Below are 26411 nucleotides of genomic sequence, written 5' to 3'. Positions count from 1 at the left end.
GCTCTCGACGATACTGTTAATCACTAGTATTTCATACATATCTAATACATTGTTGATTCTTACGCACACGAACGCTCTGAAAACTTCGAGATGTGGAACCTGCACAATAAACAGTTAAAAATATATGTTACTGGTGAAAAAGAAAATTATGCACAAATAAGCGTAGACATAATAAATGTGGTAAATCCGTTACAGGGTTATTGTATCCCCATATGGTATGTCTAGAAAAAGCAGATATGTCTGGGTCTGTTAAAAGAAAAGTTTACATCTTGTATGTGTGTTTGTTTACCGACGGATCTAATGTTAACAGATGGGGCACAAAAAATGAAGCAGAACACGTGCATTAACACAAGCAATGTTTTATGAAAAGCTTTGCAGTGTACAAAACAACAATAAAGCACAAGTCTCCTTAAAATTTGTATTAAAAACAAACAGAAAAGCAGTTTAGCTATATAATACGTTATGAACCTAGTTTGAAGTACTTTTCTTCTTTCTATATTATTAATAAGAATATTAGAAGATCATGTAGAAGTAAGAAAACCGGTTCCAAAATGAAGTGAGTAAAGATGAGAGATGGAGCTTTCCACATTTTTAGTGTGAGTCTGATTCTTTACTTTCTGCATAATTATATCTACAATGAACAATTAGTTTTGTTAGTGCATGCTATCCTCACCTTGTAACGTAGGTTACCGTATAGTAGTAAAATATGCAACACAAGGAGTTAACTCGATCAAGCTTCACAAACTAAGTATAATGAACAGTACTAAAATAATTACCTGTGTTCGTATATAATGTGGGTTAAGTTTTACACTAATTGTTTCACTAAATTATAGACAAATCCAAAGTTTATCTTTTTATACATCCTTAAGCTGTTTCCTACTTGTAAGTTAGTCTTCATCTTCTATTAGACATCTCTCATGTTTTCTACCTTTCCTTTTATTGTGAGACATTCTTTCACGAGGTTTTTATCTTCTTAGCTCTGATCTATCTCTTTTGGATTCATGTCAATAATGTTGTTGATCTATCATGTTTTGAAAACTAAGGTCCTGGACTCTTTATTTATTTTTTCCGTTCTTTTGTGTTTTCAGGAGATTGGGTTTTCACTATGAGCATCTTTTCATTACTGTTTTACTATCTTCACTTCTCACTTCCATTTATTTGTTATCCATTTCCAAACTATAATACTGTTTGAGAATACTTTATATCTAGATAGGTTCAAGTTGCTTCAAAAATCCCCTTCTCTCTTTTCCTTACCATCACATCCTCTTTATCATAAACTTCTCTAACATCACACTATGTAACACAAATTTTGTTCCTGGATAGTATGTGTTATTCGTTATTGCTTATGTTGTAAATGTACAGAAAATGGCCCTTCATTCCTTACTTTTGTTACGTTGATAAGGAAATTTAGAAATTAAGCTATTTTTAAGTAAAAACGGGCAAACATTCACATTTTCATTTACATTAGGTCTGAATAAAACAACGTAGGATTCAAGATTTACATGTTTTTGTTCTAAAGTTATACAAAAATGAACAAAAATGTTTGGTAGTGAGTAGTTTTTCGAGATTTGCGACTGTAATGTAAATCACTTTCACTCATCAGTCCCCAAATATTTTTCCTCTTATGTTTTCGTTATATGTTCTTAGATCACAAAAGCAAAGTTAGAAGAGATAAATAGGTCTTTTCCATTTACTTTAGCCATAAGCAATTGGGATGTAACACGTTCTGCCCAGAAACAAGAAAATGTAAAAAAACAAATTGTTGCACAGTGTTGTTTACCACAGGGACAGCTTAAAATTCTTCCTATTCTGTCTCAAGAGGTGGGCATCCAATGACAGAGTGGTATGTCTGCGGACTCACACTGTTAAAATCCTGATTTCGGTATCCAAATCCAAAACAATTCCAAAAAATGGTTGACTTGGGAGAAAATATTAGCTATTTACAAGCATTTTTTGTTATTAAAACATATTTTTATTCATGTCAATACATGTCTTATAAATATTAACAGAATGTTTTTTCTACATTTAACAAAAGTAGATATATGTATATATTGTTTAGATATACATCAATTACAAATTTAAAATAAAAAGTTATAAGTGAAAAATTAAATGTTTTTGTGATACACTGACATGTCATTGGTTTTGTTACTTGTTTTTATTATATAGATTTTTATAAAATCATACATCTAGTTTCTATAATTGGTTTAATTGTTCTCTATAGTCTAAAAATTTACTAAACCAAAAGGAAAATTGCAGTGATATTGCATATCTACATTAAAATTATAGATTTTATATGTTTTTATGGTTGACCAAATAATGATGTCTGTGTGTTAGTTCCAGTAGACTAGTTCTTTAAGAGAACAACGATCTCGAGGTGACATCATCAGTTTGATAAAGAGAACACATTTACCACAGAATTGAGGCATACTTACTTAGTACAGCTTCTACCTGAAGATATACAAGTACTTTCCTGTTTGGAGATCAATGTGTTTGGTTTGATGGACTCCTCTCAAGAGCAAGAGACATCTGTGGACCTAATCACAATCCTGTAAAAGTTACTGTCATTTGTGTGCAAAAGTACGTAAGTTGTGTTTTCTTTTACAATTTATTGAACTATTATATTTATTTATAATATTCTTGTTTTTTACATCAATGTATATATTGGAACCTTATATGTTTTAGATTGTCATCAAATCAATTGGTAATTGCTTTATTCCTTGTTGTTAATAAAACGACGTTCATAATTTAAACTGATTTTAATAAGAAATAATTTGAGGAGAAACTTCCGTAAGATTCAACCAATGACAGCAACAGGTTACTTACCTCTTATGCAGAATATCTTTTTAGTGAAGGTTTAATAGTGTAAATATTAAATGATTCTTTGGTTTTTATTGTCTTCCAGGATTTGTCTGTGTCAATTATTCTTTTTTTTTCCAGTTTATTCAGTGTCCAGTTGTCGTGGCGTACTCTGCAATGGCTGAATTTTGTGTTTTCATGAGTCTTTCACTTGCTACACTTAGTATCATCAAAATTAACCTCAGATCAGTAAGTAGTTTCAGAGAAACTCTGGATGTCCTGTTACTTCTGTATGATGTATGTTTACTTTTCATGTCTGTAGTTTTACTCTTCACAAGTGTTGGTTAGTCACACTTTAAGGAAGTTTCACAAAATAATATTTGAGTCACTTTGTTGAATAAGAAGGCCCAAAACACAAATGAAAGATCCAGATTTAATTAATGTGTAAAGCAATAATTACAGATGTATTTCGTCTCAGATATCATCATTAAAGCAATAAGTGTACAAACTGTCTGTTGATTTTAACACAAATTAGAAGAAAACTATTTCTTGATGAGACAACGTGACTACATCAGACGATTTGAGTTTCGTTGTAGCTATGTTATTAATATAATAGTTTCATGCTTCATATTTGTGGCTGTTGTCGAGTGACGAACTCTTAGTCACGGATTCGTAATGATAGTTTCAATAATCCTTTTTCAAAGTAATTGTTGAAACAATCAACTAATTTGAATGTTACGTAAAATAAAGTAAAAACTCTAAACTTACTTTAATTTCAGTGAAGAAATAGTGTGTTTGACTATTTTAATAAAATTTCTTTTCAAGATTTTTAATCTATGCCTTAATATATATTATGATGTCATTATAATGAGGACAAACATTAAAATATCAAATAATTATTTTAAAAGAATGTTTCTTCGTTACTAACTAAGTAAATTGATAATACCTTGTATACCAGGATTTAACTATATGATTTCAGTAGAACCTCATTATCATTTAATGTCTTTAGCTAAGGACTTATACAGTCAAAGTGTAAGTTTCCATATACAAACCACAAAGAGTTTAATTATATTTTTGTAAATTTCTATGATTACAAGATTTTCACTTGCTTCTACAGTTATAAAAAAGTTATACAAACTGTTATAATATATTTAAGAATCTATAAAGATGACTTGAGGAATGTTACAAGCACGAAGTGTTTTTGCTTTTTCGTTAAGCACAAAGCTATAGAAAAGGTTATCTGTTATCTTTCCACCATGGATCTCGAAACCCAGTTTCTAGCGGTATAGGTCTGCAGTCATCGAGTTGTGTTTTTGGTATCCTGAACATAAAGTTTAAAAAGTATAAAATTAATGCGATATATTTAATATTGAGTTAAATTATATTAATATTATTTAATGTCATGCCTTGTAGGACTTGAAACTGATAAAAATAATAGAAGTTTTACGAAGACGATCAATGAAAACGCGTTCGGTGAAACCTCATTAAAATGTAACAGAAAGTTGCGTAATATAATTTTGTATGTAATATATAATTGTATGTTATGTATTATATATATAATTTACATTTGTCATAGCGAAACGGGAACATATTACAATGACGATGTTAACCTAGTTCCAATAGCAAATCATAAGTTGGTCATAGGTATAATTGCCGAATAATAACAACAATAAAAGATAGCGTGGTAGAATAATTCGTGAGTTTCTGAAATACGTTTAGAAAATCTCGGTTCGTTACTGTAAACCCGGTATGGCCAGGTGGCTCAGGCACCCGACTTGTAATCTGAGGGTTGCAGTTTGGAAACACAAAACATACTCGCCCTTTCAGCAGTGGGGACGTTATAACATTATGGTCAATCCCAATAGTCGTTGGTAAGAGAGTAGCTCAAGGGTTAGTGGTGGTTGATGATGATTAGCTACCTTTCTCTAGTCTCACACTTCTAAATTATGGACGGATAGCACAGTCAGCCTTTGTCTAGTTTTCTACGAAATTAAAAAAAACAAAACAAATTGTTATTATAATTTATGGTCTCATCTAACAGCGTGTAATTGCAAGGGGCTATTTTCAAAACTAACGCAATATCCTGACTAATTAAATTTAATTATTTATCTGATAAGATTGAAAACTCTATGAGAGTATTATCATTTCTAATTAATGGTTCCAAAAACTTCGCCTATTCATAATTATAAATGTATTAATACAGTCCCCTTCGTGAAATAGCAGTAAGTCTACAGTCTTACAATGCTAAAATCTGATGTTTGATTTCACGCAGTGTTCACAGCAAATAGCTTACTGTGGCTTTGTTCTAACACGAAGAAAACATAAATTCAAGGAAAGTACACAAATTACAGAGGGTGCTTGAGGAACATGTGAAACCATCTGTAAGAAAATTAAAGCTGAAGCCGAACTGGACCCTGCAAAACAACAATGACCCAAAACATACCAGTAAATCTATCAAGAACAAGCTGAAAACTAAGAAATGGCGAGTCCGGGAATGGCTGAGTCAAAGCCCAGATCTCAATCCCATTGGTATGCTGTGGGGTGACTTGAAACGGGCTGTTCATGCAAGAAACCCCTTAAACATTTCACAGCTGAAAGAATTCTGCATTGAGGAGTGGGGCAAACTTTCTTCAGACCGGTGTCAGAGACTGGTAGATGGCTACAAGAAGTGTCTCACTGCAGTTATTTCAGCCAAAAAAAGGTAAAACTAGCTATTAGGGAGTAAGGAGTCTAAACTTTTTCCTCAGTTAGAATATGCATTTTTGTAGAATTACATTTACAGAAGATCTTGAAAAGTCTCTTCATCAGTTTTAATTGTTTAGTTATATTCCTATAATCTCTTAATGTTATTAAAATTGAGATTGAATATCTTTTTATCCAAAAATGTTACAAAAACACACAGGCTTTCATAGGGCGTCCTAATTTGTTCACGTGAATGAAGGTATTGAAAGCCTTACTAAATCTGATGTCTCTAACTAGATTAGTTGATCATATTGTCATATTTTTCATCAAATCATTCGACTCAAAGTGTAGTTTTTAGTAGAGGTATTTCGTACGTATCACATGTTTTGGAATAGGGCTAAACTCGCAATCATTGAGGTGCCGCGCGCGGCCATAACCTACGTTCCAAACTCTACCTATCTAACTTTAACTGATTTGTTTAATACAGTTAAAGTATCATTTTTGAAAACATTAACAGACAAATTCTAACAAATTTATAAATTAACTTCTTGGAAGACCTCGCTTGTGACTTGTTTGTTTTGGGCTGTCTTCAAACTATGATATTCATATATATTCTATAAGTTATATAAGTACAAATTACATGTAACTTGTAGATGACATTTAATCTGAAGAAATTTATTGAGCTACATATCGATTTTAACGTTTAAAAGAGAAGCTTAGATATTACTTAACTACTTTCAATTTTAGTGCAACATCCCACACATCTATAACCTAACTAGTAAGATCATCTTTGGTATTGTAGTTCACATAAAGTTATAAACTCTTAGTAATATAAACATAAACAGCTGAAAATGATGTAATTTAAATTTTATCAGCATTTTCATGATTTGGCACGGCTGTTGTCTCCTGTTAAGACACCATTTGTGACAAAAAGACCAATATAAATGGAGTTTTCTTGAATACATTGATGTACAGTGACTATCAATTCAATAAAGTGCTCTGACGTTAGTTGCTTAAATAAATCTCTTACTTGAACTGACAGTTCTAAAAATTCTCAGTATTTTAAACTATGGAATCAAAGAAAAATATTAAAAAATAAATGGAACTAGATAAGTAAAACAGATAAAATAAGTCAAGAGATATTCCACAATATATGTGTTGTCCATTTTAATTTACCTGTGTCACAGTATAAGAAACTTCTTACATCTCAAACACTCTTTTTGTATTTCATGTGCCCAGAAGAAATAATACCTTACAAAACCTTCAGGTTGAAATCAAAGAGGCAATCAGAAGAGTACATACATCTACCATGCAGCATTGATGGTCTTCGGCCTTTAACAAATACGTAAATATGTGCATATGTCCATCATTGTCAATGGACAGGAACCATTTGTGGGAGGACATACGATGAATAATAGTAGTCGAACCAAACGGGCCATATTTGTATTACTAGAAAATTAACAATTATTGGTTACCAGTTAAGTATGGTAAAATAAGAAATGGGATGTTCCTAAACACCTATTATCATTAAATGCCGACTAATACTGAAGTATAACTGACAATCAAATACCAAACAAGATTATTGGACTGGATCAGGCTCTTTACAGAGCCATGTCGTAAACATTTTCTTTCACTTTTACCTCGTACTTTAGACAATGTCCACTTTAATCATTATGCTATAAATAAGCTGATAAACCCTGCCCCACCTAAAGACGGGAATTAAACATCATGAGTTTATTGGCTCTTCAGTAATAGAAAATAATCTTTTTTTTTCAGTATGTTTCTAGTTCAGCCTCTGAGTGGGAAATAAACATAGAAAACAGGTTGAAAAAATTAAAAGTAGAAAAAGTCAGGAGATTTACTTTAAAATTTAATTGTACGTACTGAAAAATCTGAACAATAACGTTCATTTTGTTTCTTTAAGTTTCTAAATTAGCTCTAAAACGAGTGTGAAAATTGAAAACTATAACTCTATCCATGAGTTGTTTGGTAACTATAATAAGCAGAAGCACACATTATATTTTCAATCTTTCCTGTCATTATACTTTGATTACTTGGATGAGAGAGTTTAGGAAAGTTTGGATGAAAGAGTTTATGATTATTTATTTTTGTTCTAAGGGTAACCAAAACTTTATGAAGTCAGTGGTTTGTAAAGGTGGGTTTGCTGAAAATAATCAGGGAACAACATTCTACCTATGACAAAAATATATATATATGAATGGGAACGCATTTATAAAACACTACACCATTGCCTGTATTATCTTCTTCCAGTAGATGTAACTTCAAACAACTCTTCTAACCTGTAATACGTATAACGTAATATAACAAAGTGAAGCTTCAACAAGGAATAAAAGTGTAGCAAACGGGTTTGAGTCACGTGATCGTATTGTTGGGAGGAAGCGCCTCTCTTTGATACAGTCACATCGTGATTAGTTAAATCCAAATTTAATTTCTCCAATCCGGAAAGTGCTACGCAATGATAGGTAAATACACCAACAAAGTTCAGATAATTTTAGGGTTAATCACAATATAGTTGAAATTATTGGCTCAAAGCTTTTGGAAGAATTATATAAAAGTGGGTTTTCCAACTTGAAATATTCATCAAAAGAACAAAGTTCTCAACATTCAACATGAAAGTTCTGTTTACAGCTCTTGTTGTGGTCGTAAGCCTGACGGTGACGAACGGCAACTCTATAGACATGATGTGGAAATTGATGTGCAGTAAGTGTAAGTTCATTTTCAAAGTTTATTAATGTATAAAATGTTAAGTAATCGTTCTATGGGAGTAAATGTTCTCAATTGCTAACTTCATTAGGTCAGGAGAAACACAAAGAATCTGAAAACTATATCGAAATATTATCAGAGCAAAGTTTTGTCATATGCATTGCTATTTTATTAAAGTTAAAAAAAAATCTGAAATTGTCGCATTTGGACCGTTGCATTTTTCTATCACTCTGAAGAGTTGAGTGTCGGTTTTAAAAATTTCAATTGATACCTGCTATCTGGGTTGAACATCCACTCCTAGAGCTATTTTGATGAGTACTAACTTGTATTTTTATAACTCAGCAATAAAAAAACAATTGAGATTTGCATAAAATTATGTTAAATTTCATTAAACCTGTAAAAAATAGAAAAAAAACTGAAAAGTTTCAGATTTAATTATTAAAAATTGGTAAGTTTCAAACTTAAGTAATAAAAATCACAAAAAGGAGTATGTTTCAAATATAAAAACTAAATATTATTTGTTTTTCTTCAGTAAAAATTTTAGAACAGAAAAGAAAACACTTTCATTGATAACTGCGCTTGCAAAGAAATGCCTCAACAATATTTACTCTGTGATGTAATACAGTAATGATAGCTCATTTTAAAATTAAATTTAAATAAAATCATATTTCTTATAGTTGATAAACATTATTGAATGTTAAGTTTTCGAAGGAAATAGCAGTTGCACCTGCGGGTGTTTTTAATAGTGTATATAATGATTCATCTCACCAACTCACATCGATACTTCAAAGAATCTGTTGTAAAATATCTAGTATTATGTATCGTAAATATGCGATTCAGAAAACTTACGATTAATAAAGTAGTTTTACTAACACTGGTTCGTAAAATTAAAATCCACCCCACTAAATAGATCAGACATGTTTTTATTTTCTGTAGGTATTAAAGACGATTCTGCAAAAGTGAATCATCTGAGAGTGTGCCTAGGAGACAACGCTATTAATTTTTAAAATATTTGTGGTTATGATATAAATAAAGTTTGTTTGACGCATGTAATTTTCATTCTACTTGCTTTAATTTTTTATTGTTTAAATAATTACACAATAAATGTGTAGTTATACTTAGATACAGTTTACAGATCTAAAACAATGTGGTTTTGTTTCTTTTAGTTTTGTTTTCCATCCTCTGTCTTTCCTTCGAAATATTGTTTTATTTCAATTCTTAAGAGGTTGTTTATGTATAAATAAATATATCAACTTCATTATTAATAAAGAGAAAATAAATATATTTAAAGGTGGTTATAATAAAGTTTATAAGAATCATATGATACCTGCCACATGGATATGGTTAAACAATTCACTTTCATGAAAACAAAGTTGTAGTATGTAATATTAAAGTTGATTGACCAGAAAGTATTTTTTATCTCAAGCTTCCAGATGCAGTTACAAAATGTGAATATTCAAAATTTTCTTATCGTAATTTTGAAGAGTTCGTGAGAGAAATGTGCAAAGCAGAAAAAGAAGCGGATATGAAGGTGATGTTTATCTAATATATAATTTTATGTTCTATCTACGTTTATATCACTAGTCTCTAAATTATTTTATTTAGTTTTTTTTTACAATTAATTATCGCTCGAAATGTTTCCTTTTGTAATCCCAAATGTTTTGAATACAATTTGAAGCTGACGCCGCTCGATATGTTGGATACAGCGTAAGTAGGTGTAGCTTCAGTCACGGGATCGGGCTCATATTTAGTCTGTTTCAAGCTACCCTGTTTTAAAAACAAACTGGACAGGCTTATGGATGGATATTATTCCGGAAAGCATGAGACGAAAAACTTGGATAAATTAAGTAAAGAATAATTCGATACGTCTAAATGAAAATATTTTCAGTCATTAAAGATCATTAGAGCCTGATGAAGTGCGTCTGCTCGAAACTTCACACAAAATAATCTGAAAAATGTCTTTATCTAGAAGTTTCAGTTTACTATTTATTATCATATATTATACTCTATTAGGTTTAGATCAATTTTAACTTATACTAGGATGGTATCAAGAAATTGTTATTTTAAAATTTAATTGTTTGAAAGCCTCTTTGTAGTATATTTCGAAGGCAACTACTTACATACTAGAAAATTAATTTTGACAGTTGCTTCTGTTTTTTTAGGTTTTATGAGGATACTGATCTAAATGCATCTTTACAGATTAATTTTAAACCTAGTTATTTATCTAACCATACTTAACTATTTATGTGTAGAAGGATAGATTCAGCAATATAGTACTATAAGGTAACTATTAAACAAGTTTGAAATTTGCACAACAATACAGAACTATGTTAATACAACGTTACTACTAGAATTACTTGATTAAAAATATACATACACAGCATCATAAAATGTAATACATAACTATAATATTACCATTTAAATTTTGACTTGCCTAAGATTAGATACAGATGTTTAATCTATGGTATTGTAAACCAACTATTAATCTAATATCAGAGCCATAGGAAGCGATTGCTCCACCCAGGCAATGGCCTGACCACTTTTTCATGTAATGTATAGCTACAACTTATGAATTAAAACTCACTTCTCTTAATTCGGTGCCTCAAGATTTAATCTCACAGTTTTAAATCTTCAAAACCTTTCTTGGGGGCAGATATATGACCCCAGACCTTCTAAAAATTATATGTTTTGGATCCTGATAAATTAACATTCACACATTGTATGTCTTTTAAGGTTAAATATTTTTATTGCAGTAGGAAGGAATATTTTAGTGTTCAAACAATTCTTACATGACAATAAGAAATATTCTTGTCCATCTGGGCTATTAAAGCTACTAAATTACCTTACAATCTAACATTTCAAAATCACCCTTTATCGGTAAATATTTATTTCGTTTTGCTTTAAATTATTTGCATCTACGAAACCTGAAGGCAAACAGTTCCAAGAGCAACCAGCTTAAAAGAAATCAGTGGTGACTAAGTTGTAGGTTATTTCTACCGTGAGAAAATGTTTATTTGTTCCCTTAATCTTACAATTACCATAATTAAAGTTTAAAGAAAAATGAGGAATCAACAATATTACAACTTTAAACACCTCATTCACATTCCATTTTCTGTAGAGTTATTAAGTTCAGAGATCTTAATCGCTTGGCATGGCCAAGCGTGTTAAGGCGTGCGACTGAGGCTTACGGGTTCGCATCCACGTCGCGCCAAACATGCTCGCCCTTTCAGCCGTGGGGGTGTTATAATGTGACGGTCAATCCCACTATTCGTTGGTAAAGAAGTAGCCCAAGAGTTGGCGGTGGGTGGTGATGACTAGCTTCCTTCACTCTAGTCTTACACTGCTAAACTAGTGACGGCTAGCACAGATAGCCCTCGAGTGACTTTGTGTGAAATTCAAAAAAACAAACAAGCAAACAAACAATCTACTCCCTTATTACAACCTTTCCTTAAATACACGCAGCAATAGAGGAATATGTTATTATAAAGATAAAGATAGAAGGCAGTTGCCTGATATTCACAATAGTGGTTTGAAGGCCTGATATGAAGAACAACGGCAGTGATTTGTTACAGATGAAAGTATGTGAGAAGAGATAAAAAACAAACAATTTCTAAATCATTAAAAAGCAGAAGACTGGCTGATAAAGTTGTTGGTTTTATTGTTCAGAATAAAGCTTCTGTCATTTGTGGGGAATCGAACTCTAGAGTTTAGCGACCACAAGTTTATTGTTTAGCTACCAACTAATTCTTTAGTTGGAGATGTAGTTGAAATTAAGATAAATTGCATAAAACTAAAAAGCATAAGGACTGTATATTAAAAATTGAAAGTTTAAATATTATTTGTACTTGAAATAAACATTAAAACTGTGCTTGATCACATTCAAGTAGAAGCAACAATTAAAAAAATAAACAAAGCAACGAGACACCAAACAAAATGGGCCAGCATGACCAGGTGGATAAGACACTGAGGGTCACGGGTTCGAATTACCATCACGCCAAACATGCTCGTTCTTTTAGCCCTGTTGATGTTATAATGTTATGGACAATCACACTATTTTTTGGTAAAAGAATAGCTCAAGAGTTGGCGGTGGGTGGTAATGACTAACTGCCTTTTCTAAATTAGCGATGGATAGCGCAGATAGATCTCGTGTAACTTTCCGCGAAAATTTAAAACAAACCAAACAAAATTCTGGACTCTTTCAAGTCTTCCTCTTCCTACAGCTGACCATTAAGAGTTGGATGACAGTAATCTTGAAAAATCGTCACTCCACACAACAGTCATAGTGTTGTCCTCTACCCCTAAAATAAGGTAAAACGCAATACGGTTATTTATATCATGAAAAAGTAGAAAGCGGACATTATGTAGGTCTGAATCTGGCAAAACAAAGCAGATCTTGAAAACATGCTGACAGTTGAACACTCAAGTAACATTTTTGTAAGAGTTCAGTATTTCTAATATTTGTTACAATTACGCGTGCTATCTTTAACTAAATTCACTCTAATGTTTCTTTTGGTTTCATAACTAGTACTATTGCATTTTTTGTCAAATATAAATATTACATACACAGGGTGGTTCTGAAAATTTGTACCCATACTTTAAGTTATGTAACCCTGTTGATAATTTCTAAAGTTCTTCTTCCTGATAATATAAGAAAATCTGTAAAAATGAAAGCAAAATTATTAACTAATTAAGCAACATATGATTACGATAAATGAGCCTACAACCCAACAAAACATATTTATTAATACTTTGTACAATAAGTTAACTGCAGCTACACCAGTATTTCACGACAACTACAACAGAGTGGCTGACATGTTGTTACACATTTCTGATTCCAGAATTGTGTAACCGTATTCATCTCACTTCTTTCCTATCTTTGATTGAGAATTAATTTACTGTGAGTACAAGTAAATCAACATTCAATTGCCTCATCTAGAGGACTTATCTTCAAACAACGTTTCTGGCCTATAATATGTATAACGTAATACAACATAGTGAAGCTTCCACAAGGAATGAAACTTCAGGGTAGAGGTTTGAGCCACGCGATCTTATTTCTCTCTCTCTTTCTCTTTAGGTGTTTGGATATATATATTTGTATACCCAGGAGGGTCAGGTACACTAAACCTCTTCCTCCTTTCATTACTTTGTTTGAATGGACTCGTTAATCCATTTAGAGTAAATACAAAGGGCTGGAGTAATAGCATAACTTGAAATCTGGACATTTTCAGGGCAATGTCCATTTATATTATTCTTTCATTGTTGTGTTTTATTAAGTCTAGAACGTAGGTAGCCTGTTTTATTTTAGCACTATTTTATTATTATTATCGCGTCTCTATTTATCATATACGCAATATCTGTCTGGTACGCAGAACAACTCATTTTTTCGCCAATTTTTATCAAAATATTTTATTGTACTATGTAGAAGAGTATCTGGTATTGTTTGTATATTTAAGTATTTGTGCATGAACTTTGAGGAAGTGGCTGATGTAATTACTGTATTCTGTAATGTAGTTTGGTTTGTAATTGTTTTTCACTTAAATTAATCGATGCAGGAGATGTATAGTCTAATACTGCTCTAATATATGTCTTGTATATTTTAATGATGTTTTGTGGTCTTGTTCCATACTTTTTACCAGTTAAACTCCTAGAATAGTTTATTCTTCGCCAAATTTTTGTTTTATGTTATTTACATGTTTATTCCAGGTAAGTTTAGAATCAAATGAAAACCCTAAAACTTTTGCAGATGTAGCAGTCTGGAGAAGCTCTCCGTTCATATAGATCTGAGATTGACCTTTTGATGTTTCGTTGATTTTGAAAATATCACTAATTGTGTTTATTTAAATTCAATATTTTTGGCAGTATTCACTTACTCTGTTTAGTTGTGGGTATAAGTTAGTGGCTGCTATTTCTGGTGTAGGGGCACTTTCCCAAATTGCTATATCATCATCGAACTCTGACACGTGTCCGTAGTTTGGGTTTTTAAATGGCATATTATTTACATACATGATGAAGAGAACAGGACTAACCACCTCCCTTGAGGGACGCCAGCTTCTGGAGTGAAGAACTCCGAGAAAGTTTCATCCACGTAAATTCTACATTTTATATTTTCCGAAAAGTTAGATAACCAGCGCATAATTCCTCGCGGTAGTCCCATTTCATACATCGAGAGAGAAGACCATTGTGCCATACAGTGTCGAATGCTTTATCGATATCGAGGAAGCAGGCGACAGTGGATTCTTTTTTATTGAAGCTGTTTATTATTGTTTTAGTTAATCTAATTATATGATCTGTTGTTTGTCTATATGTTCTAAATCCATTTTTTCTTCTGGTAATTTAGAAGTAATCTCCAAAAATGTTGAGGGTCTATTTCTTATTATACTTTCAAGAATTTTGTCTGCACAGCTGGACAGTCTGATCGGTCGATAACTGTTTGGCTAATTTGCTGGTTTTCCTTCTTTGTGGAACATTAATATATTAGCTTGCTTCCAAGAAACTGGAATGTATCCAGAGTGTAGAAATAGATTAAATATGGCTAATAGGTGGTCAAATAATTTTGGAGTGCTTTTTTTGGGAAGAATTGTTTGTATTCCACCATGCTTTGTTTGTTGAATTTTTGATTGCTTGTTCAAGTTCAGTTAGTGTGATTATTTGCTGAGAAGTAGGTTATTGTAGTCATATGTATTATTAGTGTTGCTGTTTATAATGTTGGCTGGAAAATTTGGTTTATATAATTCTATGTTATTTGTTACTTGGTTGTTTACTTTATTGTAGTAATAGCTGTTCATGTCCGAGTCACGGTGTGTTTTAAAAGTGTTTTGTAATTGATGTTTGAAAGCTTCTGATTTTTCTTTGATGGTTTGTGCTAAGGTGTTGTTATATTCCAGTGTTGGGTATTTTCTTGTCGTGGGTCAAGTGTAGCCAGAACTTAGTAGGTTCGGTTTGTTCGTTTAGTTGGGAGGAGAAGTTGCCCCATTTTTCTTGTTTTAGCTGTTTAATTTCTGCTCTAATTTTATTGATAATGTTGTTAATTTGTGTTTTTATTTTTTGCTCTCTTGTTGCCATGAATAGTCTTCTTACTTGTCTTTGTTGTTTTATCATTGTTAATAGTTGATTGGTTGGTTTCCATGCATGGTTTGTATACTGTTGTTTTCTTACCGTGTCCGTAGCTGCTTTCAGAAGGCGCTACATGATTATTTGACTGTGACAATCAATTTCAGATTCGTCATTCGCTGTATGCTTATTTTTGTCTCGTAGTATGTTGTCTACTACCTTATGAAAGTCTCGCCAATTTGCATTTTTGTAATCAAATTTGTCTTGTCTACAGATTTTATCTTTATGGGGAAAGATACCATATTGGGAAAGGTAACCAGAGAAAAATAAAAGAAAACTTAAATTACCAAAAACAACTTTAGAATGAAAAGAGAAATTTTACTATGATATTTCTAAAACGTTTTGAATACTTAAAAAATATGTGACATTCTATGTGTAAATTAAGAAATAGCCAGACAATTTCTCTTATAGTGTAATTATAATTTCGTATCATTTAAAATATTTCTAGAAATTAACTTGAAATAATCTCAAAGCATGATCATTAATTTAAACAATATCATAATGCACAGAACAATACGAGTGAAAAGTTTTGAAAGCTATATTTATATAAAACACGAATATTTTCCACACTGGTGCATCCATAGGTAGTGAAATGCAGTATTTGCTCAAAATAATGCATAAAATACGAAAAAATAATTATTGTTGCTCATGATATACTTGAAGTGCTTGGAATTTCTCTGAAGAAAAACAGTTGCTAGTTGAAAAGAGAAATAACACGAGGAAGTTTGAACAGTGTAAACTCCTCTGGCTCTTACATTTGTAAGCCTTTATAGGTTAAAGCTGATCCAGTTATCTCAGTTAGGGAACAGAAGACAATTAAATAATAAAGAAATGACTCTTCACACAGTATAATGATTAAATTAATAGTAACACCAGTCCATCCATCCATTATTGAACAAAATCACAGAAACAATAGTGTATTTCATACTGCAGGTAAAAGTTGCCTTAAAGGCACAGAATATTGTGAACTGAAGGGCAACAAAACTCTTTAAACCAGATTCCATATAGTTACACTTTTAACTCATTAGTCTGTTGAAGTTCTAAAGGAAGTTTTGATACCAGAGCAACGCTTATTACAGTTAGTACTGCTGACATAGCTTGCAATAAACCAATAGGTTTATTCTAACATTATTCTAGCTATATATCACTGAAGTTCTAGTTGAGCACTGTACAACATAGATTGAAGTTTTGGAAGAGAATCAGAAGGACCAGAAAGCTAATTTTTTCAATCAATTATTCTATGAATCCTGTAATGTGTTATATGTGGTGAAGGTTCACACTTTATCTTTTCACCTCCAGTCATATAATTTAGCATAAAATGTAAGCTAGGCTACCAAGCGTATGCTTACTAATTATATTGATCCTAAATGTAATTATCACTTGCCATATGCCAAGCTGATGTTTTTTTTGTAATATTTATTATTCACCATTGATGTGATGTATGGTCCTCCCTCATAAGGAGATGCCCAATAATTACCACAAAAATACATGCTTGATAATATGTATATATTTGTGTTTTTGCTTAAGTACAAAGCTACCTTGGGGGCCGTACATAGTGAATCAATCTAACTTCACAACTATTTTATGAAGAGAACGAACACCATACATGACATAATAATAAAATTTAATTAGTTTTATTTTCGATATATATATATATCTTCATTTCTAGTATACATATTTGTAATTTAGGTCCTCAAGTCGTCAGATTTGTAACTAGTTTCACAAAATCAGTTTTGTCACAAAAATATTTTCTTTTATTTTGACCATTTTAACATACTCGTTTTTTAATCATACTTAATGCAAGCCCCACACTGAGAAAACTCTCGAATTAACCTGTAGCTTAAAATAATATTTCCCTTAATAGATTTTACGATCACTCGATTTTCATTTGGACTTAACCTTTTTTCTGAATAATATTCTTCTGACTTATATTTATAGATATTTAGGCTTTCGTCTAAATTTGTAGTAATTAAAATTTACTCAAAATTCGATAATCCTCATAGTTAAGATTGTTTTGGTGTAATTATGATTTGAAACTTTGAATCAAAATGTTTTATTACATGACTTAAAATAGAATTTTGTGATGGGCACATTATAAACATTAGTTATATCTGCAAGGTCAGACCAATATAAGCTCTTTCTACACATTAAGATTTCAAATATACATGAGATAAATGCCCTGCTACTACTGGAAAATGACGGTGTTAACAAATTTGTGTTGTTGAATTTATGGATAAAAAATTGTACAAATGTTCCCACGTGAAATATATAGTTAACCTTGAGTATTTTGGTATATAAACGTATAAAACATTTTCAAACAACATATTTCAATGCCCTCCAAGGGCAGAGTGGTATGTGTGCGAACTCACATCGCTAAAAAGTGGGTTTTGATACTTGGTAGGTGGAGCACACATAGCCCATTCTATAATTTTGTATTTAATTCTAAACAAACAAACAAATATATTTCCATATAATATTGTTTTTGAATTACCGTATTTTTCGGTGAATAAGACGCTTTTTGTTTCAAAAAAGGAGTACCAAAACCTCCTTCATGCTTAACAAATAAATAAATGATAATTGTGGAAAACATTTATTTCCATAAAGATAGTTTTGAAAATAGGGACTCGTCTTATAACCAGAAAAATACGGTAGTTATTTATTCCAGTATGTAAAATTTTCATATATTACTTACCCAGGGAATTCATTATTTTTTTTTAAATGTGTTCGTTGTCCTAAATAAATAACATCAGTTAACCTCTTTTCATTTGTACATCTGTAATGTTGAACATGTAATGTGCAAGAAAGTAACTAGCTGTGCCAGAAAGTGGTAGGTCAGGTGATATCTCAAGTATATTGCTTTAAAAGGATGTTTATATAATAATTAGCAACACATGAGTAGCATTAGTTTTTCTGGGTAAATTCCACATTACCTGTTAAGTAAGAAATGTTAAATTAAAATAGTTTTGTGGAAGTTTTCATTGAGGAGGGTTTTGAAGAGAACAGTTCCAATCAATTAGAAGTGTCAGTTTATCATGCAAGCAAGTAGAAACACTGCGTTTGTTTTTATTGTTATAATAAAGTATTTTGGTACTTTATATCATGTCCAGTCTATGTTACGATGTTATGAATTCAAGTATTCAGAGAAGCACAGTATTACTCAGAACAAATTACCTTTTTGTTATTCATTTGGATTATCTCATTTTAACACGACTAATCAGTTTTACTTGAGTATATCATTATATTAGATAGTTTGCACCTGTATTTCATATATTTTACACTTAATATATAACTGCTCCTGGAATTCTTAAGAACAACACGAATACACATTAATAATTTTGTATTCCTTGATTATTACTTTAAAACCCAAAATTTGTATGAATTGTAACATTAACTTTTGAAGGCACTGAATGAGGAGGAAGAAAACATGTCGAAACACAATGGAGAGAAAGATAAAAACTCAAGGAGAAGTTTTAAATAGCTCAAAAAATAACTTATGATATAGTATTTAAAGTACTATAAGCTTTCATTCATATTGGACGTATCTCATGCTGTCCAAGATTACCACTGGTAAAGTAAAAATAAATTAAGTGAATTTAAAAGTGACGACCTTACCGATAGTTATAAAGTGAGATGGGCAAGGAATTACTTTGATTTTCCTTATCTTTTTATCCATATCATATATCATCAAATTAACAAAACATTACCAAAAGAGAATAAGTCAATACACCTGCAATTCACACCACACGTTATTATGGCTGTTGTATAAATGAACTTAACGTATCTAAAATAAAACATCAGCACAGGTGTGATAATCACAATGCTAAAAATATCCAAACACTCTTCAAATAATCTTTTAAATATAACAAAACCTGAAGATAAATATGTGGCATTCTTATTATACCATTATAAGCCTGTAAGAAGGGGTAACGTGAGTTAAATTGGAATAAATGACAACCCAGAAGTTTCTGGACATAAACAAAAATATCAAACACGGAACATGAGCAATAGCATTTCTATTCATGTGTGACATTCTAGCTGTGAAATTGACTGGAAATTAACAATGATTTTATACAAAATAGATAACTACATAAACAAAAACAAATGTAAATAGCTAATTTACAAGTAAATTGTATAATTTTAATATCTTCCTATAACATTTTGACCTAAACAACTTTCTGAACCTCCTGTGGCCTTAATGGTAGGCATCACCATGATCCAGTTGCCTACAAGAAGACAATGCCAGACAAATGGATGATGAATGTGTCAAAACTAGTTTCTACTTTCTGACAGTATTTTTCCGTTTAGTGTGGTTTTAAATTGTCATTTAAATCAAATGTTAATACCTCAATTTGTGGAAGTTGTAGGAATCAGGATGATACAGATGTTATTAGGTAAATACAGTTGCCCACTGCATGCAGATACAGTTTCATTTGTTTTGAGGAAGGATACCGTTATCCCTACAAGATACAAATTCCAAAGATCCATGCTTCTTGCCCCTGATAATTTGGCACTTGTAATTATAGATTGAAAAACATCATCAGACTGAAAGAATTATGCGTTTTCTTGAAATAATGACATTTTTAATGATAATAGTTTTATTACACGATATATTCTACACTTTCGGGAAAGATTTCAGCAATTTCTTTGCGCCATTTAATGTATTACTTTCAAAACGATTACAATCAGCTACTTATTATAATTTATCTCAAACACGCCTCCATTTTATTAGGTTGCATGTTACAAGTTAATTGATAAATGAAATTGAGAAATTAATTAAATGTTGATATGTATTAAATTTATGATATTTGTTAAAAAGATTGATGCACGCCATTTTCTTTCTCAATACAAATACATTTTAGAATACATATAATAATATAAATAATAAATAATATAATAATATAAATTTTAGAATTTATAATAATAGTAATTAGATATAATAATTTATATACAAAAGTTTTACAAATTTGCAAACAGCATTAGTCTTCCATTTGATTCAGAACTTCCTTGATATCTTAGTGAGGGTTCACGATGAGCGAAATAATTTCAAGTTGATTTTGATGCAATTCACTAAAGAAGAAGAGTGCTAATTCTTTGCTTATCACATGCCGATTACAAGTCGAGTTGTTTCTTACGAATGAAGTAATGTAATATTTCATAAAAATACCAATAACTGATGTTAATTCATTTAAGTTAAACGATTTATAATGTTCGAAATCTATAAACGTTCCTGTTTAGTATCTGAAATTAATAAGCATTAATAACAGTTATAATTTCTCAGGTTTACAGAATACTAAATATAGCAAACCAACAATACATACTGTCTCTTGGCGTTTCAGTGGATAATTTCAAAAGGGTGAGGCGAATTTCTAGAAATTTCAGCTTCCAGAATAATCTTAGTTCTCACAAGCACTCATATAGCCACAAAGTATGTCGTTCATTCTTGAACTAGAGAATCTTTCATAATTTTAGTGAATAGGCAGGAATTTCACAAAATACATTTAACTTTATAAATTACATATATACTATAATATGTTTTTTGATAAACCACATTTATCAATATATGTATAACGGAATTCCAAAAAAATACCGTTTTATGGAAGACAAATAATAAAATCAATATGTACCAAAAGATGATGCATTTTCAAAAAAGATATTGCAGCTGTCTTCACAAACGGCAAAGAGATGAAACATACGATCATGTGATTGATTACGTAATGTTATATGTCAGCAAATAGTTTAATAGCCTCCCCCAGTGTAACTGTTTACACTGTTAATACATTAAGAGATGATACACTTTCACCCGTAAATAGATTTAAACACTTTAAGTATCACTTTCCAAAACATTAAAATGCGATATAGGTCTATGTTATAATCAATAAGTCCTCACCGAGTGGAATAACTGCCTACAGACTTAAAAGTATTTAGAGTTTTTAGTTGTAACTAAATATACATGTCATGTAAAAGATATGATTTACACAATTTGATAACAAAAACAAACAAAGCATTAAGTCTTAGAAGTTGATTTACAAAATTTAGGTAAGGTTGTTGTTGAACAATCAAATGTTCAGGTATTTCTGTTGATACAACCTGAAATCCTATTTGCCCTAACATTGGCAACAAGCACACTGCTTGGATCAATTTAGAGATTGAATAATTGTTACATCAAGATTCCTTTACATTCACGACTCTGTGTAGGTTACTCTCATCCAAATAATACTTACAACTCATATTATGATAATGCACATGCATTAACTTCCATTTATTATAATTAAAACCCAACTCCCATTTATTTGCTCAAATCACCAAATAACTTAAACTATTTTGTAAAGCACCAGCAGCATCCTCACAAGTAATAACACTCTATTCCTTTATATCATCTGTAAATTTAAGTAATTTATTGTCCATTGTTTCATTTATTTCACTGATGTAAATCACAAAAACTAAGTACTAACACTGAGCCCTGAGGTACCTTGCTTGTAACATTAATCCAGTTTGACTGAACTCTATTTATAACAGCCTTCTGCTTTCTTTCATCCAGCCACTTTTCTATCAAATGAACCAACTTGTTCCGAAATCCATAGATGTATTTTAGAAGCCTTACATTTAGTTAGCTGTCCATTGCTGTCTAGCTAAATAAATATAAGTTATCATATCATGATATCCTGCATTAAAAAAAAAATGTTCATGTAATTATCAAGTAGGCAACAAACAATTATCAGGAATTATAATGATATTGAAAGAAATTCCGCGAATTCTGAGATATGCATATTGTTCCCAGTATTCATACCTTTGTGATTACATTACTACTTGCCTCCCAGTGGCTCAGCGGTATGTCTGTGGACTTACGACGCTAAAAACCGGGATTCGATACCCGTGGTGGTCAGAGGACAGATAGCCCTTTGAATAGCTTTGTGCTTATTTAAAAAAAAAAAAAACATTACTACTTTTCTCTGCAAGAGCTTTATCTACTGTAAGGTAGACATATTAGAATCTATGTCATCTAATTCTGTCCTATAAAGTATTTGCTCTAAAAAAGGTGAATTTCGAGAACCTTACTACTTAACAAAGGGTAACAAATAAACTGTAGTGAGAAGAAGGTATGGCATATTATGCTTCTAAGTGATAACCATTTCGTAAACATATGACTAAACTGTATAAATGCCTTGTTTATATGCAAGATTCTGTGGAGCTATACAGAAATGACAGTTGGAATACATTTTTTTTTTGCATTATACACTACATTTTACATAAAAGTATTAATTGTAAATTTGACACAGAATAAGATGCTACTATTTTACCGAACCTAAGAAATAAGACATGCAATGGTACACTGGACGCCTGATGTGTCCATACGAGATATACTAGGGTTAAGGTTAGTTAATTTACACATTTAACATAAATATATGTTACTTACATTTAAAATTAATATTTAAACAAAATTCACAGAGTAAACAACAAATATGCAAATTTTCAAATTTTAACACATTAATGTTTACTTGGAAAATGTTGTAACTTTACCTGCCGTCAAATATAAATTATAATACATTTTGGTGTCTTGCAAATGGAACTGAGTAACATTTCGACTTGTGATGTAAAATAGTAAAACCCATAGCTTCATTCCTTTTGTTCTCTTCAAAGTTTCAAAATGTTTCACTTTATATAACCAAGGCTTAAGGTAATGAACAACGAAGACTGGTTCTATATATTCACGTCTGTAGCTTAAAATAATATTATATAATACATTGTATATATTTGTTCATATTACACTTATTTTTCTATCATATAATTTTCCATTAATGAAGGTTTAACCTGCAATTTATAAATTCATCAAAATTATATTCCTTTTTTTCAAAAAAGAAACATGAAGGTTATGGGAGAAACACAGAACAACATTATTCTTCACATATGAAAGTAAGTAAGTTTTATTCAGTTTTGAAAATTTCATTCTTTGTTAAGAATAAATAATGTTCATACTTCTGTTATCAGTATACACCTCGTCCTACATCAAAATGTAGATATGTCTTTTTGGAAAAAGTATATTGTAACAAATACTCTACGATACACAGATTTATATGCAAAAACGGCTCGTTCGGGTTGAGCCGAACGAGCCGTTTTTGCATATAAGTTTCTCAATAAGTTTCTCGACATCACTGACGATACACACAGTACCTATTTCTTGGAACTTGTACAGTACGAAATAAATAAGAAAAATTCAAGGAGAATAAAAAGAGAAATACACGAGATATACTTAATAATACTAAAATTATATATTTCCAATGTAACTTTGTGTTACACAGAATATTCCGATAAGAAAAAAATACTTAAGGATATAATGTTTTTGTAATTTCCTCTTAGAACCTTTTTTAATGTATTTCTAAAACTTTCTTAACACAATATAGAGCCAAGTGTTATTCATTAACTTTGTTTGTTCCCCTTAAGTAAACATCTAAACAATGAGTATTCTGTGATCTGACCACTAGTGGCGTATTTTGGTGGGGGACTAGATGGGGCTCAGCCCCAGTGTCCATTGTCTTAATGTGGGCACATTAACAATTTTATTCTATCTAAAATTACTTAGGATGTAAGGCCTACGAAGTAATAAAACTTGAGTTCTTGCGATATTGAAGTAGTTCAAACTTATATTTAAAATGATTACAAATAAACACCCAACCCGCTAGTACAGCAGTAAGTTTACGAATTTACAACGCTAAAATCATGGGCTCGATTCCCAACGGTAGGCTCAGCAGATAGCCCAATGTGGCTTTGCTATGAGAAAACACACACACACACAATATTAAATATTATATTAAATAAGCTGCTGTTCTCAGAAATACACACGTAAAATATGAAAGAAAATAAAGATAAACTTAAATCATTCTAGAAAATGACCTTTTAGTTATCATGCGTATAAAACATATTAAAGCGTCACAACGATAAATAAAAAAATAATCAACCAATCTTACAAGTTTTTTTCGTATATGATTATAAACTTGAATGATAACTATAGTGACGAAGGTGTGTTTAGAAATATTGTTCTATTGTATTTCACTATCGACATAGTTGTGTAGCAAACGTTATTATATGTTGGAACAAAGTAACAAAGACCGTGAAAATAAATATTGATGATGTCCGTTAAAATAATGACATTGGCCTCTACTTAGGACTAAACTAGTTTGCTTCTTAAATGTTATTAACAAAATTATTTTCATTACAAAAAAGAGGAAATGTGAACTTCTTTAAACCAAAATCAAAGAAACTTTAGTTATACAACAATTAAAACCAAAACTATCTTAACCTAACTTCTAACTGCAGTGGGTTAAGACGTTTGACTCATAATCTGAGGGTCGCGGGTTCGCATCCCTGTCTCACCAAACATGCTCGCCCTTTCACCCGTGTGGGCGTTATAATGTTACGATCAATCCCACTATTCCATAGTAAAAGAGTAGCCCAAGAGTTGGCGGTGGATGGTGATGACTGGCTGCTTTCCCTCTAGTCTTACATTGCTAAATTAGGGACGGTAGCACAGATAGCCCTCGTGTAGCTTTGTGCGAAATTCGAAAAAACAAACAAACAAAAACAATCTAACTGCAATGCACTCTACAATTCCGTACCCTTACACTCTCGAAACGTTGTTCTATACATTGTTTTAATTAAAGCGCTCATACCCAAACCAAGTCCTCTTCAGGACACATTTTTACTTTAAGTAGTTTCTCTTTATGACGGAAGATATGCCACCTGTTAAGTATAATTTGTAAACTGAAATTTTTTGGCATTCCTACAAACTAATCGGTTAACAAATTTTGTAGTGGAATAAAGGCAAAATATTGGTAAGTCTAATGATGAACCTAGAAATATAGTTCAATCAGTAAAGCAGATTAATTAAGTTAAGAGTTATTATACAAAATACGTGTTTTCCATTTTGAAATACCTGAGACACAGTCAAGAGACTTATTACATCACAAATACTGTATTTGAATCTCATATGCCTAGGACAAATAGTATCTTACGAAAACTTCAGAATGAAACTAAAGGGGATCTCAGAAGAGTTCATATATCAGCCATGCAGTGTTGATGGTATTCGGTCCTGAGGCCTGGCATGGCCAAGCGTGTTCAGGCGTGCGACTCGTAATCTGAGGGTCGCGGGTTCGCATCCCCGTCGCACCAAACATGCTCGCCCTTTCAGCCGTGGGGGCGTTATAATGTGATGGTCAATCCCACTATTCGTTGGTAAAAGAGTTGCCCAAGAGTTGGCGGTGGGTGGTGATGACTAGCTGCCTTTCCTCTCGTCTTACACTGCTAAATTAGGGACGGCTAGCACAGATAGCCCTCGAGTAGCTTTGTGCAAAATACAAAAAACAAACAAACTTCGGTTCTGAACAAATACGAAAATCTGTGCATGTGTCCATCGTTATCAGTGGACAGGAACCATATGTGGGAGTACAGATGACGAATAATAATAGTAGCCGAACCAAAACAGGTCGTATTTGTATTACTAGAAACTTAACATTTATTGGTTACAGGGTAAATATGGTGAAATAGGAAATTGGATGTTCCTAAACACCTATTACAACTAAATCCCGACAAACACGGGAGGATAACTAACAATAAAATACCTATCAAGTTTATTAGACTTCGTCACACTTTGTACAGAGCCGTAACTTAATTATTTTTCACTTTCATGTAATACTTTTCACATTGTATATTGCAATCAGTATACTAGAAACTAGCAGATAATCCTTGCGACTGTGAAGTCGGGGATTAAACAGCATAAGTTCATTTGCTGTGAAGTAGCGGCTATTCACTGCTTTATTATCGGAAGGTTTCTAATTCAGCCTCTGAATGTTAAATAAACATAGGAAAGAGGTATGAAACAATTAAAAGTTGAAACTATTAGGAGATTTACATTAGAATTTCATTGTTCGTATTGAATCTCGACAATACTTTTCATTTTGTTTCGTCGAGTTTCTAAATCAGCTCTGAATAACATAAATACTTAAAATAAGTGTGAAAATTGAGAAGTAAAAATTCTGACCATAAGTTTTTGAAACTTTTGTAATCATTACTAGCAGAAGTACACATTATATTTTGTGATCATTGCT

At 31.5% G+C, this 26411-nt stretch overlaps 1 long non-coding RNA gene across 2 annotated transcripts in view; it reads right to left on the bottom strand.

The window, feature by feature from the left end:
* Positions 1-3976: 3976 nt before the first annotated feature.
* LOC143227090 (uncharacterized) overlaps positions 3977-26411 on the bottom strand; it is a 246500-nt gene continuing 224065 nt past the window's right edge. Inside the window, exon 4 of one of the 2 annotated variants that reach the window (XR_013014869.1) lies at positions 3977-4117. This is a non-coding gene — a long non-coding RNA (uncharacterized LOC143227090). Of the gene's footprint in view, positions 4118-10737; positions 12501-26411 lie in introns of those variants that run through there. The other variant, XR_013014868.1, reaches the window with a different exon arrangement.

This window comes from Tachypleus tridentatus, chromosome 9 (assembly GCF_004210375.1).
Source record: "Tachypleus tridentatus isolate NWPU-2018 chromosome 9, ASM421037v1, whole genome shotgun sequence".
Classification (NCBI taxonomy): Eukaryota; Metazoa; Arthropoda; class Merostomata; order Xiphosura; family Limulidae; genus Tachypleus; species Tachypleus tridentatus.
Note: the sequence above shows the minus strand (reverse complement) of the source record. Positions and strands in the feature narration are given on the sequence as shown.